The sequence below is a fragment of the Cavia porcellus genome, unplaced genomic scaffold (assembly GCF_034190915.1).
Source record: "Cavia porcellus strain 051 isolate PalLab524CR breed Dunkin Hartley unplaced genomic scaffold, mCavPor4.1 scaffold_29, whole genome shotgun sequence".
NCBI classification, from domain to species: domain Eukaryota; kingdom Metazoa; phylum Chordata; class Mammalia; order Rodentia; family Caviidae; genus Cavia; species Cavia porcellus.
This window is the reverse complement of record NW_026947512.1, coordinates 22,713,699-22,735,494: the sequence shown is the minus strand read 5'-3', so window position 1 is coordinate 22,735,494 and position 21,796 is coordinate 22,713,699.

The following is a 21,796-nucleotide window of genomic DNA, read 5'->3' as shown; positions in this document are numbered from 1 at the left end:
GGGGGGGGGACGCCGGAAGGCGGGCGCTTTGTGGGCGTGCCGGGAGAGACAACCACCCCGTGGGGGCTTCCCTGGGGGCTAGACAAAAAGGCAGAATTGTAACCTGAGACCTCAGATCCTTGATAAAATTGGGCCCCTAAGGGAGAAGGGAAAGGCCTCACATTGGCGCGTCCTGGTTTTACCAGTCATTTAGGTGCATAGCTCGGGTTCAATTAGTTTGCTCTTCACTGACACAATCGAAGGAGACAGTTTATCCTGGTAAAAAGTAAGAATATATTCAAAGCTAGCTCCAAGGAAATGGAAGGGTCTATTTCCTTCAAAACACCATCTCCCAAGGTACAAGTGTGTTAGGGTTTTTTATGACAAGAGGAGAGAATACGATGAGATCATAGGCACTCAGGCTTGTCCCATCCTGTCCCCAACTGGACCTCTCCCTCTCTTGCTCAAGGGAATGAAACTAGACTTGACCTGGTGCCCAGCACCTGCAGATTCTGTCCATCTCTCTGCTGAGAGGTGGGAGTAGCCAGCTGTGCCCCAGGGCTAAGGACATTTGGAGAAGCCACTTGTCTCCAAAGGAAAAACAAAATCTAACTATTAAAGCTCCATTGTACAGTGCCAGTGGTGAATATAAAGGACATACCTTGGTTGCCAGAGAAAAACAGGCCTTACAAGGCCCTGAGTCTGCTCCCCAATTCCCCACTCCACTCGCTCCCGGCTCAGGTTTACCTAAAAGAGCCATAAGCCATAGGGGTGCTGTGGTGCATTGCAGGTGAGGTGGGAGCACTAAACCTTTGGCAGCACCCAGCATGTGTTAGACAATAAATGTGAACTCCCTTCTCCAACAGTGCTTGTTGTCCCAAGGAAGCAGTTTTGAAAGGAGACTTTTCTAAGGGCCTTAACTTTCAGTAAGACACACAGGTCCAGGTCATTGAAAGCTGCCTCTGAGGCAGTTAGCCACAACTATGCCCACCACATGCCCTCACCAGATTCACAGCCCTTCCTCCAAGGAAGAGGATGCAAAAGCTGGCACCAAGTAGAGCTGCTGCTGGGCCAGGAGAAAGCCTTACCCAGAAAGCCAGTGCTGAAGACCAGAACGGCTCTCTAGGGGCCTAGGACCCAGAAGGTCCTGGTCGGGGAGCAAAGCCAGGCTTTCTACAAAGGAACCATTTCCTCCCCTCTGCCCTAGCCAGGGATCCTGGCCTGCTCCAAGCAAGGAGCATCACCTTTTGTGTGGAACTGGTGGATTTGTATTTGAAAGAACTTAAAGAATCTCCAAGAGAGACTGTTCCCAGGAATAGGAGGACCAAGGAAGAATCATGGAAACATAGCCCTTCCTTCTAGTTTATAGGGTTTGGCTGTGGCTGTTGTTTTAAGGCAGGGTCTCACTACATTGCCCAGGATGATCTCAAACTTGCTACACTTCTGCCTCAGCCCCCTGAGCGCTGTGTTTATAGGCATGCGTGTTTGTAGTTCTTTGTAATTGTTTCACTATACTTCCTTATAGAAGGGCAAAAGCCTGCATTACCTTTTGGATCTGGGGTTGTCCTATCTGGAGTTATGGGTCTGTTCATAGAGTTCCGTGTGAGGGAACACCAACCGGTTCTGCGAAATGTTCTTAGAAACAGTCCAGGGAAAGGAAAGCAATAATGGAGTCGCACGTGGATTTCTCCCAGAGGGTTGTAGAGCACCTTGTAAAGGGAGTGACTGTACAATGCGTCATTAGAAGGGAATAGTTTGGGTAGTGAGTCATGTAGTGATAGCCCACAGCTACACTAAGGCAGCAAAACTGTCTCAGGCAGTCCCGACGTATGCATACATGGTCACCCTGCTTGTCCATCCAGAGACTGTGTCAGTGCAAGTGTCTCAGCAGCTATTTAGGAGATAAAGGAAGACAAACATGGCTTGCCCTCTCTGATGTTTTCCCAGAATCTCTCAACTTTTGCTTCTATTGCCCTTCCTGCATGCTGCCACCCAATAGGCTAGGTTTTAGGTGACCCATTTGCAGATAATAAGCATTTTGGGTCTGAGCTGAGGTTATCACCACGCAAACAAATAACATGAGCTTTGTGTGGAAATCACAAAAAGATTGATAAACATGATTCATATGTGGGATGTGAAAGGTTCTTGCCTCAGTAGAAATTATGGCAGTGGTCTAAACGAGGTGGAAGGCCAAAGTGAGAACATCTAGCACTTCCTGCTTCTTCCCCAGCCTTAATTACAACTCCCCCTCCTGTTTGCACACAAAGAAAATTCCAATCCGCTGCTTGAGTGTCAGCAATGCCTGCCCTAAGTGCCACCCCAGTTGAAAATTATTTGTATATCCCATGTCCCACGTTTCCAACGGAGAAAGCCAGGCTGCCGGCCATGAAGTTCTCTCCGCGTCCTTGGAATAAAGGCTATTTTTTACTTTATATTGTCTCCTTCATTGTGCTGAAACTCTTTCAGGATGTCACACATGCCTAAATTTTATCTCCTCAGAGATACCTGTGCTCCTTAGATATCTAACTGTGCCTAGACTGGTCTACCCCACCAGCAGCACCCACACCTGCAGAGACAGTGAAGTCAGAGTTTGCTACCAAAACATTCTCTGTTGGGGATTTTAAAAGAAGACAGCTGGGGACACTTATCAGCATGCCTCCCTCCTCTCCTCTCTGTGCATTCTGCTCAGTGCCTCTGGGCTGCTGCTCACTGGCTCCTGGGGGTAGCGTAGCACATGTTATAAGTGGGCGTTTGGGCTCCTGCCCTCCCACTTCCAACTTCTGTTACCTTCTCTGGCATTTTCTGCTCTCTTTCCTCCCCTATCAAGAACCTGATGTCACATGTCATGTTGGGAAGTCTGTTTTCTTCCCACTGCACCAAGGTAAGTGGAGTCTGAGTGTAAGGCAGAGGGAAGATGAGGGACTATGGCTGGCTTATCTCTGCCCATCATCACAGAGAATTTATAGATCCATGTTGGACCAGAGATTTCTCACATAGCTATCCATGCATCTGTCTACCCTTCTGCCCATCTATCCATTTCATTTAGCAGACATTCACTGAGTTCCTATTCTGTGCCGGTCATTGTACTGTAGTTGTTGGGAATCCTGGGAGTATATGATTTGGATCCTGACCTGAAGGTATCTGTAATTTTTTTTTTAACTTTTTATTGAACTCACAACCGCCTGCTTGCAAGGCAGGTGCTTATGCCACTGAGCTAAATCCCCAATCACCAGCCCCAGTATCTGTGATTTAATCTTTATACCTTTATCAAGGGCCCAAAGTCTTTCACGTGCAAGCGTGAAGGAAGTGATATCAAGGACACTAAGTAGTCAAAGGATGGATACTTGATTCTTTTTCCCTGGGTGAAATGATTCACAGTTGGTTAGGAAGTAAGGAGAAAGGGCAAATTGTTGTCAGTGGCCACCCAGCGAAGTCAAGGAACTCATCCTTCCCACCAGGGAAGATGGGTGACTTTTTGTTTATTTTTTTTTTTCCATACTGGAAATGAAACCCAGGGCTTTCCACTTGCCAGGCAGGTGCTGTGCTGCTGCTGAGCTGCATCCCTGGCCAGAGGGCAAGTTCTTGGGACACCATTGTCTACCAAGGAACTGCAAGTTTACCAGCAGAGCTGACACTTAGGATGAAAAGACAGAGTTCCATCAGAAATGGGACTGACAGGTAGAGAGGGACTAGAAAAATACAGCAGCTATTATAAACCATGTGAAGGGAGTGGACTTTCCCGAGTGTTGTGGGCATATTGAAGGCTTTTAAACAGAGAAATTGCAGTTGGCTAAGAGAGAGATGATGGCCAGCAGTAGCTGTGGGAAGTTGGTGGGGAAGAAACCATAGTTTGGAGAGTGCTGAGGAGACAGAATCCACCAGGCTAGAGGAGCAGCTAGAGGAGCAATTAGCTTCTGCAGATGGGGTGCAGAGGACAGCAGAAATGGAGGGGTGGCTTCTGGTTTCTGGATTGGAAAACTCAGCAAACAGGTCCTGAGACAAGCTACAAGTCGAGGAGCAAGGGAGATGATGGAAGGAGTCTAACACAGACTAACCAGAGACCACCTTAAACCTCTTCCATCTCACTGTACTTTGATACCTGCTAAAGATGCATAATCGTGGGTTAACAAGGCCTACTAAGCACAGCTACACCTCATCACTCCCATCATTCTCCAGCCCTGCTCCTGACAGGCAACCCCCACTCCTTGTCCATTTTCATGCCTTGTTCCTGACAGGGAGCCTGACTCCTTTCCATTACATTCTCCCCTTCAAAATTCCCATTTTGGGCTACGGATATAGCTCAGCCGCACAAGTGCCCGCCTGATAAAAGGTCCTAAGTTCAATTCCTGAGAGCCCTCCCCCCTAAAAATTCCCATTTTGACCTTTTAAAAAAATTTTTCTTGACCCTATGAGAGTATGAGAGTTACTAGCCTTGTCTAAGTGCCAGAGCATCCCTTCTCAGGTTTTTTTCTGGAATAAACCAGTCGTGTTAAGCTCGTACCTATGTATTTTCTTCCTTTTTTCCAACAATGAGGAATTCTGTTCTACTGGATTCCAGATGCTCATGGAAAACCCAAGTAGAGCAATCCAGCAGGTAGTTGTGCCCAAACAGCAACAAGGGACCAGGGCTGAAGACAGAGACTTGAAGTCTGCCATGGAAAGAGAGCTTGGGAAGAGAAGCAGGCTCAAAACCTTAAGGGATGCTAAAATTTGAGGGTGGTTGAGAGCCCACAAAGGAACTGAGAAATAAAGATCTGAGATATTGGATACACCCATGACTTGGGGCCAAAGAAGAGAAATTTGGGGGTTAGAGGGAACCAAGATGCACAAGCTAAGCCTTATTCTTGTTGCATACTAGGGGTGATCTAGTATTTTAGTTATTTTTCTCATTGGTGAGACAAAACACCTGACACCCAAAGTTAAAGGAGAGAAGGTTTTTTTTAGCTTACAATTTGTAGCAGTTTCAGTGCATTAATCAGCTGGCTCCAGGGCAGGGTGGCATGGCAGAGGGGCATCATAGAGGAGAAACAATTCATGGCTGGAAGAAGGTAGAAAAGAAAGCAAATGTTGACCACAGTTCTTTTTATCTCATATCTTATCTAGGCTACTTAGGGTAGAGTAGTACTCACATGTATAATCCTAATTGCCCTTAATCTTAGCTTTGCACCCAGAATGCATCCCAGTTTCATACTCTCTAGATCTAACCACATGACCACATGAGACTTTGGAGGTGACACCTAGACACAAGTCAACACCTAGGAAGTGTGCAGGTGCCTGGAGAAGAATATGAATGGAAGGACCAAGAAAGAGAAAGGCTGGTGAACTAAAGCATTAGTATTTCTTTCTAAATCATCCCTTTAGCACTAAGTCCCAGAAAATGTGTGGCTTGTTTCCCCAATTTATTCTATAGATCTAAAGAAATCAGTTTAGGGCATATGATGGGTCCAACAGTAAAGAACTCACTGCTCAGGTCAGACACTCATTCCCTTTCATGCTTCCTGCAGAGTCCTCAAAGGCATTTCATAGGTGAAATGGACCCCAAAGAAAAGTAAGTTCCCTGAGAACACCAGACACAATAATGCTATGAAAGATCTAGCACTAAATTGTAGTTTGCATCTCAGCTCTGCTATTGATAATTAAAATACTATTAGCAATAAGGAATAATCATTGAGTTCTTACTACCTGTCAGGTACTTAACAGAACTGTCTCCCTTATTCTTTATAGTCACTGAATGAGGTAAGGACTTTTTCATTCACATTTCAGAATACAAATGGCACTATGCTTTCTGCATTTTTTTAAATTCTCACTTCTCCCTTCAAAATTATTCTCTTTTTGAAAGGAAAGGGAAGCAAGTCTTTCATTTCATGCTGTTAGAAAACAGAGTCACAGTACCCTGCTCACCTGGTGAAGTAAAAGAAATAATAGAAAACTGATATGAAGAGGCCACCCTTCTAGTTTTACCTGTCTGGTAGGGTCATTCCTGGCCAAGTGGGCACCATCATGGGCTGAGTAGGAGGTCACATCATTGGAGACCCAGGCATTGTTGGCATGTGGCCAGCATGAGTTGCTCCCATTCCAGGAGCAGGTCCCACTTGCATCATCCCAGAAGGAGGGAGGTCCATCCCTGGCATCATGGGAGGGCCACCCACAGGGAATGCTGGAATCACATCAGGGCAGGGAGGACCCGGGGAATTGGCTGGAGATAGGATCATTGCCCATACTGGAGCAGAAACAGAGAACAGAGTAGGAGGTATCTTGTTGCACTTCAGCTCAAGCTCTGAGCCTGCTCTTCCATCCATTTCTGAGAGCAATCTTTCACATTCTCTTTACGTTTCCCACCACTCCATCGTGTCTTTCTCACACAGAGTAATGGGAAGTATGTGTAGCGGGAGTCACAATAAAACATGTTGCTCTGCAGCATGCTCTGTCGCATGCTGCCCAGAAACCAGGATTATTCTTGCTTGTGAGGAAACCAAGGCGTACAGCACTAACTAATATAGTAGCTGTGAGACCACGCTCTAGACAACAACTCTCCTCAGACATGAAGAAAGAGTCTGGCCCACCTCAGGGTTCTCAAAAGTTTCCACTGAGGTACAGGGACAAAAAAGAGGGGAACATGTGCCCCTCACAAAGAACCTGCAATGTTGGCAGGATCAGTCCTCTTCCAGGTCCACAAAGTCTTATGTTTTTTATAAAAACTCTATTGGAATTTTGTATTCTCCTTCCCATACAGCAATGTAATTGTTTAATGTTAAGAGAAACGGAGGTTTTGGGAAAATGTGAGGTGCTTACACTGGGGCATCTTTGCAGGCCACTGTGGGTCCCCTAGAAATTTGAGTGGTCCAACGTACTCCATGGCTGATCATTTAAGATTCCCCCTGGCTCTGGCACTGTTCACCTGTAATAAAGTTAGGACAAGGCAAGTCAAAGGTGAGTTTGGGGAATGTAGCCCAGCATTCCTGACCAGAGTTCTCTCAGTCTCTGCATTCGTATTTCTCAAGGAAGATGCCAGAATCTCTGGAGGTTTATTGGAAAAATGAGCTTAGTAACTATTGTAGTCTATTTTCCATTGCTAAAACAAAATACAGGAGACTGGGTACTTTTAAAGGAAAGAGGTTTATTTAGCTCACAGTTCTAGATGTCCAAGAACATGGCATCAACATCAGGTTCTGGTGAGAACCTCAAGGCAGACAATCTCATACAGGAGGCTACTGCAGGACAGAGAGGTCACACACTGAGGAGAGGAAGCAAAAGATGCAGAAGGGTCAGGTTCACTCTTTTATAACAACCTATTGTGCTCCTGTGAGACTGAACTCGCCCCAGAACACGAGCAGTAACCCCTTCATGAGAGCAGTCACAACCCAAGCACCTCCTGCCCAACCCCACCTTCAAAGTTATACCTCCTTGCAATACCATGATATTAGTGACCAAGCTTCCAGCATACAAACCTTTGAAGATCAAACAAGATCCAAACCATAGCTGTAGCTAAAAAAGAGTCAAAAAAAGCAGTGTGTTACTGTCAAATACTGGGAGGAAAAATAAATAAATAAAAGGAAAATCCTCCCGTGGAAAGGCACAAAATGGATACTACAGGGAGCTCCTGACCAGACAAACATGTTCCAATGTTAAGCCAGAGTTCACACTGGGAAGCAGAAAGAATGTTCCAGGGAGCTTGAAAGGTGATTCAGAAACTCATAGGAGTGGTTCGGGATTGGGGCTCAAGGAAATTGTGCAATTGCCTGGATAGCTTTTTAAATGACCACTTCTTATTTCCTCCCTCGGCCTTTCGACCTCACTGCTATGTAGGGCCACTGCCCTCCCATTCCTTCCACCGCCTGTGTCTAAAATAGGCAAGACCGTGGGTGCTCTCACAGTCAGGGTGGCAGAGGATGCAGAGGGGGTGGAGAGAGGGGAGAGTTCCTAGAGGTCTGGGCAGGAGCAAGAGACAGGGAGTCAGGATTGGTGATCATGGTCACACTCCTGAGCCTGACCTACTCGAGGGAGGCGAGTGGCCACAGAGCTTGGCTGGGACTCCAGAGGACTTTTCTGACAGGCCTAGGCTTAGTCACTCCAGCTCTCTCCTTCACTCCTAATCAGTTTGTTTCCTTCCTGTTTTAAAGTCTCAATCCTCCCAGTCTCCTGGTCTAGGATCCATTGCTCAAGCTCCTCCATGACCCACTAATCTGCTTGAAACAAGCTCAGGATACCTGGAGTTTACTGGACTGGCAGGTCTCAGAAATTAGGAATTGCAGCTGGCTATCCTTTGCAGTTCACGGTGTGCTTCACAAGTAGTAGGTGCTTGGTTTTTATTTTATAAATACGTGCACAAGTAAAATCCATGATTCCCAAACAACCATGGGTAAGGTTGCCACCTGCTGGTGAGTTTGCAAGACATTCCTCAGCAGTCCAAGTAACCTACACCCAATCCCTTTAAGAAAATCCTGTGTAGGCCAGCTGTTCTTTGACCAGGATCTCTTGATACTTAGATTCTTTGGACTCAACTATAGAAATCCTAGGTCCCTCAAAGAGAATAAAAATACACCCTGGGACATGGCCAGAGAAAAGACCACTTAAGATAGTGGAAGATATGTTTAGTAACTCAGAGTCCTCTTCTCTCCATTAAGCAGTTTCCAAAACTTTCCTCATCAACTACCTGGACAGAAAACCCATTCTGAGAACTCAGTCTGTGCTAGGCACTGGGCTAGGTGTTGGAAGGATACGAAACTGGATTTGAAGAGAGTAGGGGTCAGACACTGGCTGGATCTGGGCATAGCAGTTAAGAAGAACTGCCCTTCGGAGAACCTCCAGAGGCTTCCCGGAGAGATGACAGGCTAAAGAGCTGGACTAAAAGAATGGTTATAGGGCCAGAAATGTAGCTCAGAAGTACAGTGCTCGCCTAGCACACATAAAGCCTGGGTTTGAGCCTTAGCAAGAGCACGTGTGTGTGCAACACACACATACACACATACACGCTCACTCAATGGTTAGATGGGCAATGTTTTGTTTATCCATTGCTATTTAACAAACCATGCTCAACTTCACCATTTAAAACAACAGTCCTTTATTTTTGTCTCTCACAGTTCTCGAGGTTTACTGAACTCAGCTGTGTAGTACTTAGGGAGCGCTCCTGTGACTGCAGTCAGAGGATGGCTTGTTGTAGACATTGGGAAGAAACCCTTGCTCCTGTGGCTAGAGGCTGAGGCTGGTTGCCAGCCTGGGCTCTGTCTTAGTCACTTTCTTTATCACTGGGATAAAATACATGATGCTCACATTTTAAAGGAAGAGAGTTTATTTTGATTTATAATTCAGAAGTGTCAGTCCTTGTCAGGCAGTCTTACACACATGAACAGCATGGCAGCAGAGTTCAACAGAGGAAAGCTGCTCATGTCACTGCAGGAAGCAGAGAGCACAGGGAGGAACAAAGGAAGACATAGCTTCCAGGTCATGCCCCCAGTGACCCACCTCTAACCACGCCCAACCTCAAGAAGTCAACAGTATTGCCACATAACTCAATCACCTTTGGAAAGCCCTGCCTCTAAGTGCATGAGGCTCCTGGGGAACACTCTTGATCTAAACCATCACAGGCTGTTAGTGGGAGCCCCCATAGGGCTCCTCCCCATGAGGCCTGGACTCTCAGTGTGCCAGCTGGGTTACAAAGGCAAGTGTCTCAAGAGACACAAAGAGGAAGTGGGCTTGGCTTCTGAAACCTTGTCTCACGGGGCCCCAGCATGACCTTGCCTGTGTTACAAAGCCTACCCAGTTTCAAAAAGAGGGGACAGACTCCCAACTCTTGGAGTGTGAGTGGCAGGGTTCTGGAAGAGGCTGTGGAATGAGAAGTATCATGAAGCCATTCTTGGAAAAGACGACTTGCTTCAGGCAGAATAATCATTTCAGGTAAGTGTGTTCACCAGTGTTACCTGGGGAACTGTTTTCTAAGAGAGAAAGCAGTACTTGCAAACTATGTATTGCTAAGAGAAAACGTAAGATTTTAGAGGACATCGCTGAGGCATCTTCACTAAGACTTATCATAACATTTCTCCCAGGAGACAACTCAGAAAGAAGAGATTTGAACTGAAGTTGGGGGGATCCAGGAGGCTGTGATGGATGCCAAGGGCAGTGACCACTGAGGAGGTCATTGCATGAGGCTCTGCCTACTTGGGTTCCTAGAAGGGAAGAATGGGTTTGGAGTCATACAACAAGTGACGTGTAGAGCTGAGAGCCTGTCTCTAAACTGTGTCTTTGAAATCAGCAATGGAGAAGGCTAAACCAGGAAGCAGCAGTGAACAAGATGCTGTAATGCATCCTGAGTTTGATTCCCAGTACAGAAAGAAAAGAAGAAGAAGCCGTAGGGCAGCAAGAAAAATAAGATATGTCCATGATGTCAGGGGTTTAGTTCAGTGGCATAAGCACCTACTTGTCAAATATAAGGTCATGATTCGATCTCCGCTACCAAAAAAAGATGTGTCCACTAATAACCACAACACACAGTAGCTATCAGTTTGGGATAACACAAAATCAGGGGAGCAGCCATCAGGCAAGAACAAGAGCTGGGTCAAAGCTAAGTTAGAAAGCAAGCTGGCACTGAGATGTGGTAGAAGTGAGCTCAAGGAATGGCCAAGGTCAAGGACTTAAGTGTTTGGTGGGACCAAGATCTGAGTGTCCAGGACCCTCTATGTCAATTGCTATCCTTATAGGGAAGGATGTCCAGAGCTTGGTTTAAAGACTGGATGAGGAATGCAGTGGTCAAGCCTGGCTATCTGGGAAGGAGAAATTTGTCCACCCACCCTCTGCTGAGGGTCTCAGCAGTGAGGTCCAGCAGCACAATTTCTGGGTCCTGAAACCCAAGGAGAGACTTGGGCTTCCTTCACTATGAGGATTCTGTGGCTCAGACTGAAGAGGACTTTCCATGTTTATTCTCGTATCGTTGTGAGCACCCCCACCCCAAGGCTTCCTGAATTGAAATTTAATCTCACTGGGAAGTATTAAGAGAATTTTCCAGGTGACTTAGACAACAATGGTAATTATTATAATTGCTTTAACTGATCTCTTGGCCTCTAATTCTTCTACCCTCTACACCAGTTTTTATATTGCAGTCTGCGTGAAGTTTCTAAAATTCCTGTCTGAAAATAAAGTGTCACCTTGACTTACGGATTTTTAATGGACCTTATTTTTTTTCTGGTTTTTTGAGACAGAGTTGTTAGAGTTTTCTGGTGCAATAGAGAAGCAAAGAGTACAAAAAGATAAGAACAGATTTATTGAGGACATGGAAAGGAGCACACAACCCATTGTGGTTGGGCTGTCTCCTTCAACCAGATACAGAGAGGCAGAGGGATATATGACCTCTGATCGGAAGTGGCACATGGGTATTGATGACATGTGAGGAACTGATTGGAATCCTCTGTGCCTGCAAACAGGAAAGGGAGTTGCAATTAGGGCTGAAGAAGAAGCAGGAAGTGGTAAGGTTTCCACTCTGGCCTTCCACCATGTTAGACCACCGCCATAATTGTACAGTAATTTATACTAGGGCAAGAACATTTCAAGGGTCTCACTATGTAAACCAAGCTGGACTTGAACTCATTATGAATCCCAGACTGGCTTTGAACTAACAGCAATTCTCCTACCTCAGCTTCCCAAGTGCTATACATCACCATGCCCAGCAACTTTCCCATTTAAAGTAAACATTTCAACAATTTTTAGTAGAGTTTTAATATATTCAGTTTTGCAGCCATCACCACAATCCACTTTAGAACATTTCATAAACTTAGTAAGATATCCATACCCATTAGCAGCTCGTCCCAACCTCCCCAACCTCCCCCAACCTCCCCATCCCTGGACAAGCACTAACTACTTCCTGTTTCTTTTTCTATTCCTTTTCTGAACATTTTTCATAAATGGAGTCATATAATTTGTGGCCCTTTTTGGTCTTTTTCTTCATTTAGCCTAATGTTCTCAAGATTGATTCATGTTGTAGCATGTATCAGTACTTCATTTCTTTTTATTGTCAAGTAAACCACCACTGTATAACACACAATATTCTATTTACCCGTTTGTCAGTTATGGACGGGAATGTTGTTTTCACTTTTTGGCTATTTTGAATAACACCGCTGTGGATATTCACGTATAAATCTGTATTTCTCTTGGGTATATACCTAGGAGTAGATAACTCTACATTAACTTTTGAGGAATTTCCACACTTGTGTTGCAAAGTAGCTGTAGTATTTTACATTCACCCAGCAGTGTTTGGAAGCTCTTGTTTCTCTATTGAGAAACACTTGTCATTCTCAGTCTTCTGGCCCAGACTGAGTAACAGGGATCTTCCTGCTTCCAATAACAACAGTGAAAGGCAAAATACAGCAGGCAACAGTGTACAAGACAATAGAAGCCAAGCAACAAAGAAGAATGGCTCCTGCAAAATGAGAAACAGGCTGTCCTGACTTTTACCTCTCAAGAGTTTCTACAGCATGGCAGAGGCAGAAGGAAACGGGTCAGAATTCAGCAGATTTCCTGAGTTAAAGAAAGCTGGAAAATTGAGGCCTGCAGAATCCACCAGGCAAAGGAGTAGAGAGTACACCCTAAGATTTTCAGAGGACCCTTCAAGGATTCAGCAGGGTATGGGGTGAGGTGAGGGAGGTGACACCACACAAGACAATGAAAGGAGGCAGAACCAGCAGTGCAACCTGTTTTTACCAGCAAGACTGGAAACTTCCAGAGTTACAGGGCATGAAGGATTTTGGAAGTCTCCCTCAGTCATAGGAAAAATTAACCCCAGACTGAGCACACTTTTCTTACCGTCATAAAAGCAGAATCAAAAAAGGTCAAAATGTCCCCCAAAGCACAGCCGCATTCTAAACAAGCTCTAGCATTTATATAGGAATGCAAAAAATATATCTTACCCAATAAGGTAAAATTCACAATGTCTGGCATCCATAAAAAAATTTCCAGACATGCAAAAAAAGAGGAAAATATGACCCATCATGAGGAAAAGAAGAATCAATCAAATGAAACAAATTCAGAATAGATGCAGATGTTAGAATTAACAAACAAGGATATTAAAACAGGTTTTCTGACTATATTCTGTGTTTTTAAAAAGTTAAAAGATTTTTTGAGAAAAAGACCTAAATTAAATTTCTAAAGATAAAGACTAAAATGCATGAGATGAAAAACATATTGATTTGGATTGATGTTAAACTGGACAGTGTAGAAGAAAAAAGAATTAGTGAATTCAAAGACAGGAGTAGAAACTTTCCAGAAAAAATACAGGGGAAAAAGATCATCTTAAAAAATGAACAAACTGTCAGTGAGCTAAGAGACAGCTTCATGCTAATACATATATAAGTTAGGGGGAGGCAGTGGTGTAGCTCAGCAGTATAAGTACTTACCCTGCAAGCATGAGGTCACGAAGTTGTGAGTTCAATTCCTGGTACCAAAAAAAAGTACATATATAAGTGAGTTCCCTGAAAGGGAAGAAGAGACAGAAAAAGTATTCAAAGAAATAATGGCTGAAATTTTACCAACCTGATGAAAAATATAAACGCATCTAAGAAGTTAGTAAAGCCCAAATATAAGAAACATGGAAAAAAAAAAAAAGGAAACATGAAGACTCCATAGCATATCGTATTTGCATTGTCCAAGGCTGATTAAGAAATAAGTCTTAAACACAATTTGAAGGGAAAAGGCACATAGGCACAGAAAAGTAAGATAAGGATGAGAACAATTTCTTGTTGAAAATAATACAAGCTTGAGGATTAGTGTGGCAATATTTTTAAAGCACAGAGAGCAAAAACTGTCAACCAAAATTTAATACCTAGCAAAAAAATTTTCTTTCAAAAATCAAGGCAAGGAAAAAACAAATCAAGGCAATGGTATTCAGTAAGAATGGAAACACTATGCTAAGTGAAAATGAAAGCCTATTAGAAAGGTCACATTGTATGATTCTATTTGTATATATGAAACATCAATGATTCTATTTATATAAGTGAAACAAACAAATATATAGAGACAAAAAGTAAACTGGCATTACCCAAGGCTGAGGTGGAGACATAAGAAGTAGAGAGTAACTTGTAATGCGTGCTGGGTTTTGCTGTGGAATGGTAAAATGCTCTGAGATTAGATTGTGGTGATAGTTACAAAGCTCTGGAGAAGGGCTGGAGCTTTAGCTCAGCCTGCCTGGCAAGTGCAAGGTTGTGAGTTTGATACCCAACACACACACAAAAAAAAACCACCTTCTGGAGATTGTAAAAGCTATTGAAATCCCCCAAGTGGCATACATTAAATGTGTACCACTTTTATATGTAAATAATACATCAATAGAGTGCTTTTAAAAATTGAACTATAGATTCTCAGTAGGTGAATTATATAGTATATACACTGTATCTCAATAATACTGCTTACAAATTTAAAGTAAAATAAAAATATTTTGTATATGTGAGCAAGTTGAAATAATTCATAACAGCCAGACCTAAAACATAAGAAATGTTAAGGCAGAAGTAAAAAACGGAACAAAGATAAACATGAGGTTTTATTTCTCAATGGAAACAAGCAGGAGACAACAACAACACAGGAACTAAAAAAAAAGAAACTGTCAGAGTAATATTCTATGTCTAGACAAATATGTTTTGTAAATAAAGAGTACCAGAAATGCTAACTATATTATTGGTAAAATATAAGATTTTAAGCAATTATTTGAAACCTTAAAAAAATAGTTGACTGATTAAAGAAAAAAAAGTAATAATGTATTTGTCTTAGTTACTTTTCTTGTTGCTGAGACAAAATGCTCGAAACCCAAAATGTTAAAGAAGGAAAGGTTTATTGTAGCTCACAGTCTGTAGAGGTTTCAGTGCACAGGGGGCCGACTCCTAGGCAGGATGACATGGAAGAGGGGCATCACAGAGGAGAAACAGTCCATGGTGGGCAGAAGACAGGGCAGCCAAGCAGTGAATTAGCAAGGGAGCTAAAAGTGACAAGAGCAGCCTTTTCTGTCCCTTTTATTTTTTATCTAGGCTACCTGCCCACCAGGTAGCACTCACATCCAGAACCATGCCAGACCCATCAGTGGACCAATTTAGTAATCACACCCCCTTCATCTCAGCATCATATACCCTACATCCAACCATCTCTGAAAAAGCCCCACCTGTGACTGCATTAGGCTTTGGGGCAAAGTCTAGACACAACCATCACAGGATTTCATGGCAGGAGGGAAAGAAGTAGCTGTGCACCATTGTAAGGCTCCTGCATGATGCACAGAGTGATAGAATGTCACTTGGAGATAGAGTTGGGGAGGCTGGAGACATAGCATAAAGCCTCAAGTAATAAGGACAAAGCCAAGAGTTATGGCGAATAAGGCAGCAAAGGTGATAAAATAGAATCATAAAATAATGTAACAAGAGGAAAAATAGAATGAAGAACAGAGAGATGAACAGAAAACTAGCAGCTAAGGGGTAGACTCAGATCTAACCAGATTAATAATCACCTTGATAAGAAGTAAATGATCTGGGACTGGGGATATAGCTCAGTGGCACCTGCCTGGCAAGTGTGATTCCCAGTACAAGAAAGGAAGAAAGGAAAAAAGGTAGGAAGGAAGGAAGGAAGAAAGGACAGACAGTATTGGATTGGGTTTTCTTTTCTTCCTTTTTTTTTTAAGAGAAGACTCAATTATTTGCAACCTATAATACATAAACTTTAAATATAGAAACATGAAAAAGGTGGGAAAGAATGGACTAACTCTGCTAATGCAACTCTGCTAATGCTGACCTAAAAAAATGTTACTCCATTAATGCCAGACAAAGTGAATTTCACACCAAAAATTACTACTAGGTATAAGGAAGCTCACTGAAAAAGGATTCGATGATCCTATATGCTTCTATACGTGTGTGTGTGTGTGTGTGTGTGTGTGTGTGTGTGTGTGTGTCTGGGTGTGTGTGGGTGTGTGTGAGAGAGATTGAACCTGGGACCTTTACACTGAGTTACATCCCCAGCCCATCTTTTTTTTATTCTTTGCTTTGAGACAGGATCTCACTAAGTTGCCCAGGCTGGCCTGAATCTCGAAATTCTCTTGCCTAAGGCGCCCAGCATGCTGAGATTACATCAGCATTACTGGCACATTTATTTACTTTAACCACCACCCAGGGGAAAGAGCTAGCGCTCCTTGGTGGTATACGTGGTGGTGGGGTATTATATTTAAGTCTTTATGACTTTCTGAAACACAAGGTATAGGATATAAATTTTATGGGACATGTGAAGAAGCAGGAAACTGTGGCCCATAACCATAAGAATGCTAGATCCACAGATGATCTAATTATGAGAATTAGCAGATAAAAAGACTTTAAAACAACAATTACAAATAAACTAAAGGATTTAAAGGCAAAGGCTGAGCATGATATAATCCCAGCACTTGGGAGGCTGAGACAGGAGCATCATGAGTTGGAGGCCAGCCTATGCAATTTATTGAGCTAGTCTTATAAAAAACAAAGCAAAACAAAACGAAAGGAATTTAAAGGTAAGAAATAGACACAATTTGTAAAGGAATAGACTATTTCAGGAGAAGTGGAAATTCCAATAAAGAGTTAAACAAAAATTATACAACTGAAAAATATGACACCTAAAAATTAAATTCACTGGATAGGCTTAATGACACATTGGATTTTGCCAAAGAAAAAAATAAGTGAATTTTAATACAGACCAATATAAATCACCCAAGTTGAAGCAAAGAGAGGAAAAATGGTTGAAAATAACAGGGTACTGGGAAGCTGTAGGATACCAGTAAGGAGTCTCAATGTATGATCAGAGTCCCATGAGGAGAAGAAAGAAGCAATGAAACAAAAATTATTAAAAGAAACAGTGCCAAAAATTTGGATTATAAATAACAATTCACAACCTGGGCCTGGTGGCACACACCTACAATCCCAGTACTGCAGGAAGTCAAGGCAGGAACACGTTTGAGCCCAACCTGGGCTACTGAGCCACTTAGCAATAAAAAAGGGCTGGGAATGTACCTTATTGTGAGTGCTTGGATATCTATTTTCCACAAGTCCAAAAAGTCCAACTAATCTTGAGGAGGATAAATATAAAGACAATTATACTTAGCGTATCATAGTAAAATAACCGAAAGCCAAAGATAAAGATAAAAATCTTAAAACCAGCCATAGTGTAAACATTGTAGATAGGAGGACACATCTGAATAAGAAGGAGATCTGTTTCTCACCAAATATAACAAATGTTAATTAACTAGAAAATAAAATGGGCTGTATTTATACAGTAGAATACCACTGGGCAATAAAAGAAATAGCTAATTCAGTTTCAGCCCAAATAAATCTTAAAAACACTATTGTAAGTGGAAAGAGCCTGATGCAAAAGACCACATTGTGTATGATTTCATTTATATAAAATGTCTAGAGAAGCAAAATTATAGACAGAAAGCACAGTGGTTGCCTGTGGCTAGGGGTGGGAATTAGGATTGACTGCAAATGAGTAGCAGGAATTACTTTGTGGTATAGGAAATGTTCTAAAATTGGACTGTGGTGATAGTTACACAACTCTTTCAATTTACTAAAAAAAAAATTGAATTGTGTGCTTAAAATGGGTGAATTTAGATATGGAAATTTTGCCTCAATAGAGCTATTAAGATAGTAGGAGACAGAAGCCACTGACTTGGAAATGATAAGCTAAAAAAAATTAACCAAAAAAGTATAATTATCCGAAATATGAGGTTATTACAAATCAAAGGAAAAAAGATCACTGTTATAGTTGGAAGATTAAGAGAGAGCAAAAAGCAATCCTCACTACCAATATTCTTTTGAAAAAATGCTCCACCTTATTAATAGTTGATTAGGACAATATGTAATCACCAACTAGTGATTTCTTACTGCTTATTTTTTCTTTGAAAATGTGTATTATTTCTACCCGTTTTCTGTTTTGTTTAGTCTTTCTTTAAATAAAAATTTAAAAAAATAGTTGATGAAATGTAAGTTAAAATCACAATGATGCATAATTTCACACCCATCTTCCTTTAAAAAGTCTGACAATACTTAGAGCTGTCATTGATATGACAATTAAATGATATAAAATTAAAGGTCTTCAGACTTTACAACTACCAGTTTCACTCTTGTAGCTACTGGAGAAATATAAATTTGCACAGTAAGGTATGTACAAGAATTTCCATAGCAGCTGCATATAATAACAGAATAAAGATATAATAAAATTAATACATTGTAGCATAGTTGCACAATGACTATTATACAGCAATAAAAATGAACAGTTATGTGCATCGATATGAATGAACCTTAAAATTTGCTGCTGAATCAACAAAGATGTTACAGAATATATGTAGAGTAATGCCACTCACAAAGTTAAAATATACAATGCATAAGAGGTGTGATCAAAAATATGGTAAATGTTGAAAATGTTTGAGTAGAAAGCATTGTTAATTCTCCTTAAAATCCCTCTGTCTTTGCTTTGGACACACTTATCCCATAATTCTTACCACTTTCTAAAACAGTTCTGAAAGTCTTCTTTCATGGGTGTCTTTCATTTCACTGTAGTGATTGCCCAAATGTCCTGAATTGATTCAAAATATTTATTTTTCATACTCATTTTAACTTTGGGGAAGAGCCAGAAGTTACAGGTGACATATGTAGTGAATAAGGCTAATGAGGACACATGGCAAAGTTTTTATTTGACAGTAACTGCTGTGAATAATTGATCAACAAGGAGTGATCACAAAATACAGTGAATGTTTGAACAATCTATTCCAGTCATAGACAATTGCCATTAATTCTCACCAAAATATGTATTTGAAATTCCTCCCTTCTTCAAACCCCCTTACTGAATCATTTTTGGTAACGTATCTTTACTGGAAGAAGTCTTTATGAATTTAAACACTCACTATATCTTTTAATCCTTGCTTATATATAGTATGTAATACAGTAAAAGTATAAATGTACATGGGAATGATTAAGAATAAACTCAGAATAATATTTCCTCTGTGACTAGAGAGGACAGAATAAAGGAAGAATTTTGAGTATATTTGTGATGCTTTATTTCTTAAACTGCAAGTTTCTTAAACTTGTGGTTATGGCTCAACTACTTATATATAGTCCACATAGTATCAATTTTATTATATCCATCTTTGTCATTATATGGAAATTGCAATATATATATATATTCTGTTGGTATATATATATATATATATATATATACCCTACTACAACAGTTATATCTATGGGTATTGCAATGTGTTCGATGCTACAAGAGGTCAAGATGAGAGCTGGGTAGGAGTATAAACTCGGTCGCACAGCTCACACTTGGCAGTCTCCAGGCTTTGGATAGCGACCAACTGGCAAAAGAGGTGGCCTTGAAGAGTATAGATTTGTCCTTGCAGGACCCAGCCATATCCTCAGTGGCAGCCACAGAGTGACAGAAGCAAGCCCACCTTTGATGAAGGACAGCCTGAAGTGAGGGTCTGCTGCCAGTGGAATGCAGGGTAGAGAGTTTTTAAAAGTGATTTCACTTCTCCGTGGGGCTCCCGTACAAATTCTGCTGGAACCCTGATGCTCCTTTGGTTCCTGTGATCACATCAGTAAAGATTCTGGAAGATTTGAACTTTGTCCCTTTGTGTGTGCAAAACTAGTTTTAAAATTTCTCATTGCAGACACAAATACTCTAGATACCAGCTTTCTGAATGGTGGCTTTCCCAAAGACCATAGCACCCTTCTCTCTCTTGCAAAGAAAGGGATTCAATTCACAATGACCCATCTTATTCCCAGGTCAAAGGGCAACATCAAGTCTACAATGAATAAAGATAAAATTTTACAAATGCTCGGCATTAAAATAAAGTGAGAGGGAGAAAGTGAAAGAGAGGGAGGCAGGGAAGGAGAGCACGCGATGAAATTATGGTTGAAAAATACCGAGCTACTTGTGGATAGTGTTTTGTCTTCTTTTTCCGCCTAATAGTTAAGCTTGGCGATGGAGCGTAACTAACGGCTTCCCAATTTAGCATCGAGAGGGTTGGCAGCCAGGCTTTCCAGGGCTCACAGGCTGAAGAGGACAAGCTGTTAGTCTGTCTCACTCCTCCCAAAAACGCAGTCTGGGTTTTATTGTAATTCCTCCTTGGGATCATCAGAGGAGCTCCAGATGAGGAGATTTTGAGCTAGGGTATTTCTTCCCACCCCTCCGAGACGGATTGCAAGGTTTTTCCAATACTCCACTTTCCCTGGGGCGCTCCCTGGTGGCCTCAGAGCTACACGCGCCAGCAGGGGTCAGCAGCGGCCCGCATCTGGCCCCGAGCCGCGGCCGTAGACGCGCTGGGGGAATAGCAGGGCGCGGTGGCTGGACTGTCCAGAGCTGGCGCGGGCGTTGCTTCCTAAAAGCGCCAACGTGGGTGTGGGAGGGCAGTGCAGACATCTGCCAGGCCAACACGCCATCTGGCTTTGTACCGGCAGGTTTCTATGGGTTTTGGCACGTGAGACATATTGTGTAGGTCTGGCTAGCAGAAGCCGGGTGTCTTGGACTCGCCTGGTTGAAATGTTCCCACAGACCTGGGATTTCTGGATCTCCGAGTTTCCCGGCTCTCCGCCAGGGGCGCTTTGCTCCCAGGTTTGCCTGCTGGGCTTGCTCTTCCGGACGCCTGCCCACTCCCACTCAGGGGACAGGAGCCCTATCATGGCAGCCCAGGGTCCCCGCCACCGATGTCTTCTAGGCCGATGCCTCACAAGAGCAAGTTCGGCTCTGTTTCCAGACGCACCCACACCCTAGCCTCTCCTGCAGCTGTCTGGTCACCTCTCCAGCAGCTGTCTGTCCACCCGAGTTGCTCCGTCCTCTCTGCTGGCTCCCACCTCCCAGAGCAAGTCCCCCAGGCTTTCAAACTTGAAGGTTCCCAGGAATCCCAGAGGGAAGACTGTGTTTATATAACCTGCTCAAGACTCCCTGCCAACTCCCTTGCTCTCCAGTCTCCCCTAATGCATGGCCCTACGGGTTGCGTACTACCATACTACCGCTGAGCAAAACTGGGCCACATTCCAGTCCCCACGACCTTCCAGGAGCCTCCGCGCAGAACCATGCCAGGCAAATGCCTGTCTTTCACCTGTCTCGGGAAAAGACGACTTTGGCAAGGCCTGGGCACCTGGCCTGCTTTCCCAGGAAGAGTTACAGCAGCTGATCTAAGGAACAGTTGTAGACTTTGCGTTACAGCTGCTGCTGAGCACATCTGTACACACAAGGAGTAGGCTGCTGTTGCAGCGTGGCATTTCAGTTAGCAGCAGACTCCCCGGAGGAAGGAGTGGGAGGGGAGAAGGTTCCCAAAATGCCCAATGTGAATAAAGCTTGGGGAATAAAACAGGGAGCAGCATTCATGCAGCACCTTTCTCCTAGGAATCTCACAGGGAGACCTGATGCAGGCAGTCCAGTTGGCCAGCAGCCTGGGAGTAGGAGAGCTGGCTTCTCTTCCAGCAGGCTTCCCAGCCGTTGGCCACATCAGCTCCTCTTTTCTCCAGGCCAACCAAACCGAGGCCTTTCCAGGATGGAACTCAGAATCCTGGCTCTCCCAGGAAGATTAGGAGAGAAGTGCCTGGAAGAATGACTCTTTAGATGCGCAAATAATTCTTAGCACTTTAGAGCTTCTACCTACTGAATCCATGTAAGGGGAAAGGAATATTTTGGTTCATCAGGCACTGTGTCCAGGGCTTTACCTGCATCATCTCATCAAATAATCCCAGCAACCCTGCCACATAGGCATTGTCAAGGTTATTTATGTTTCATAGGGGAGAAGCAGAGGTGACAGTTGCACACATAATGTACAGGCAGAGAAACATAAATAAAAACCCAG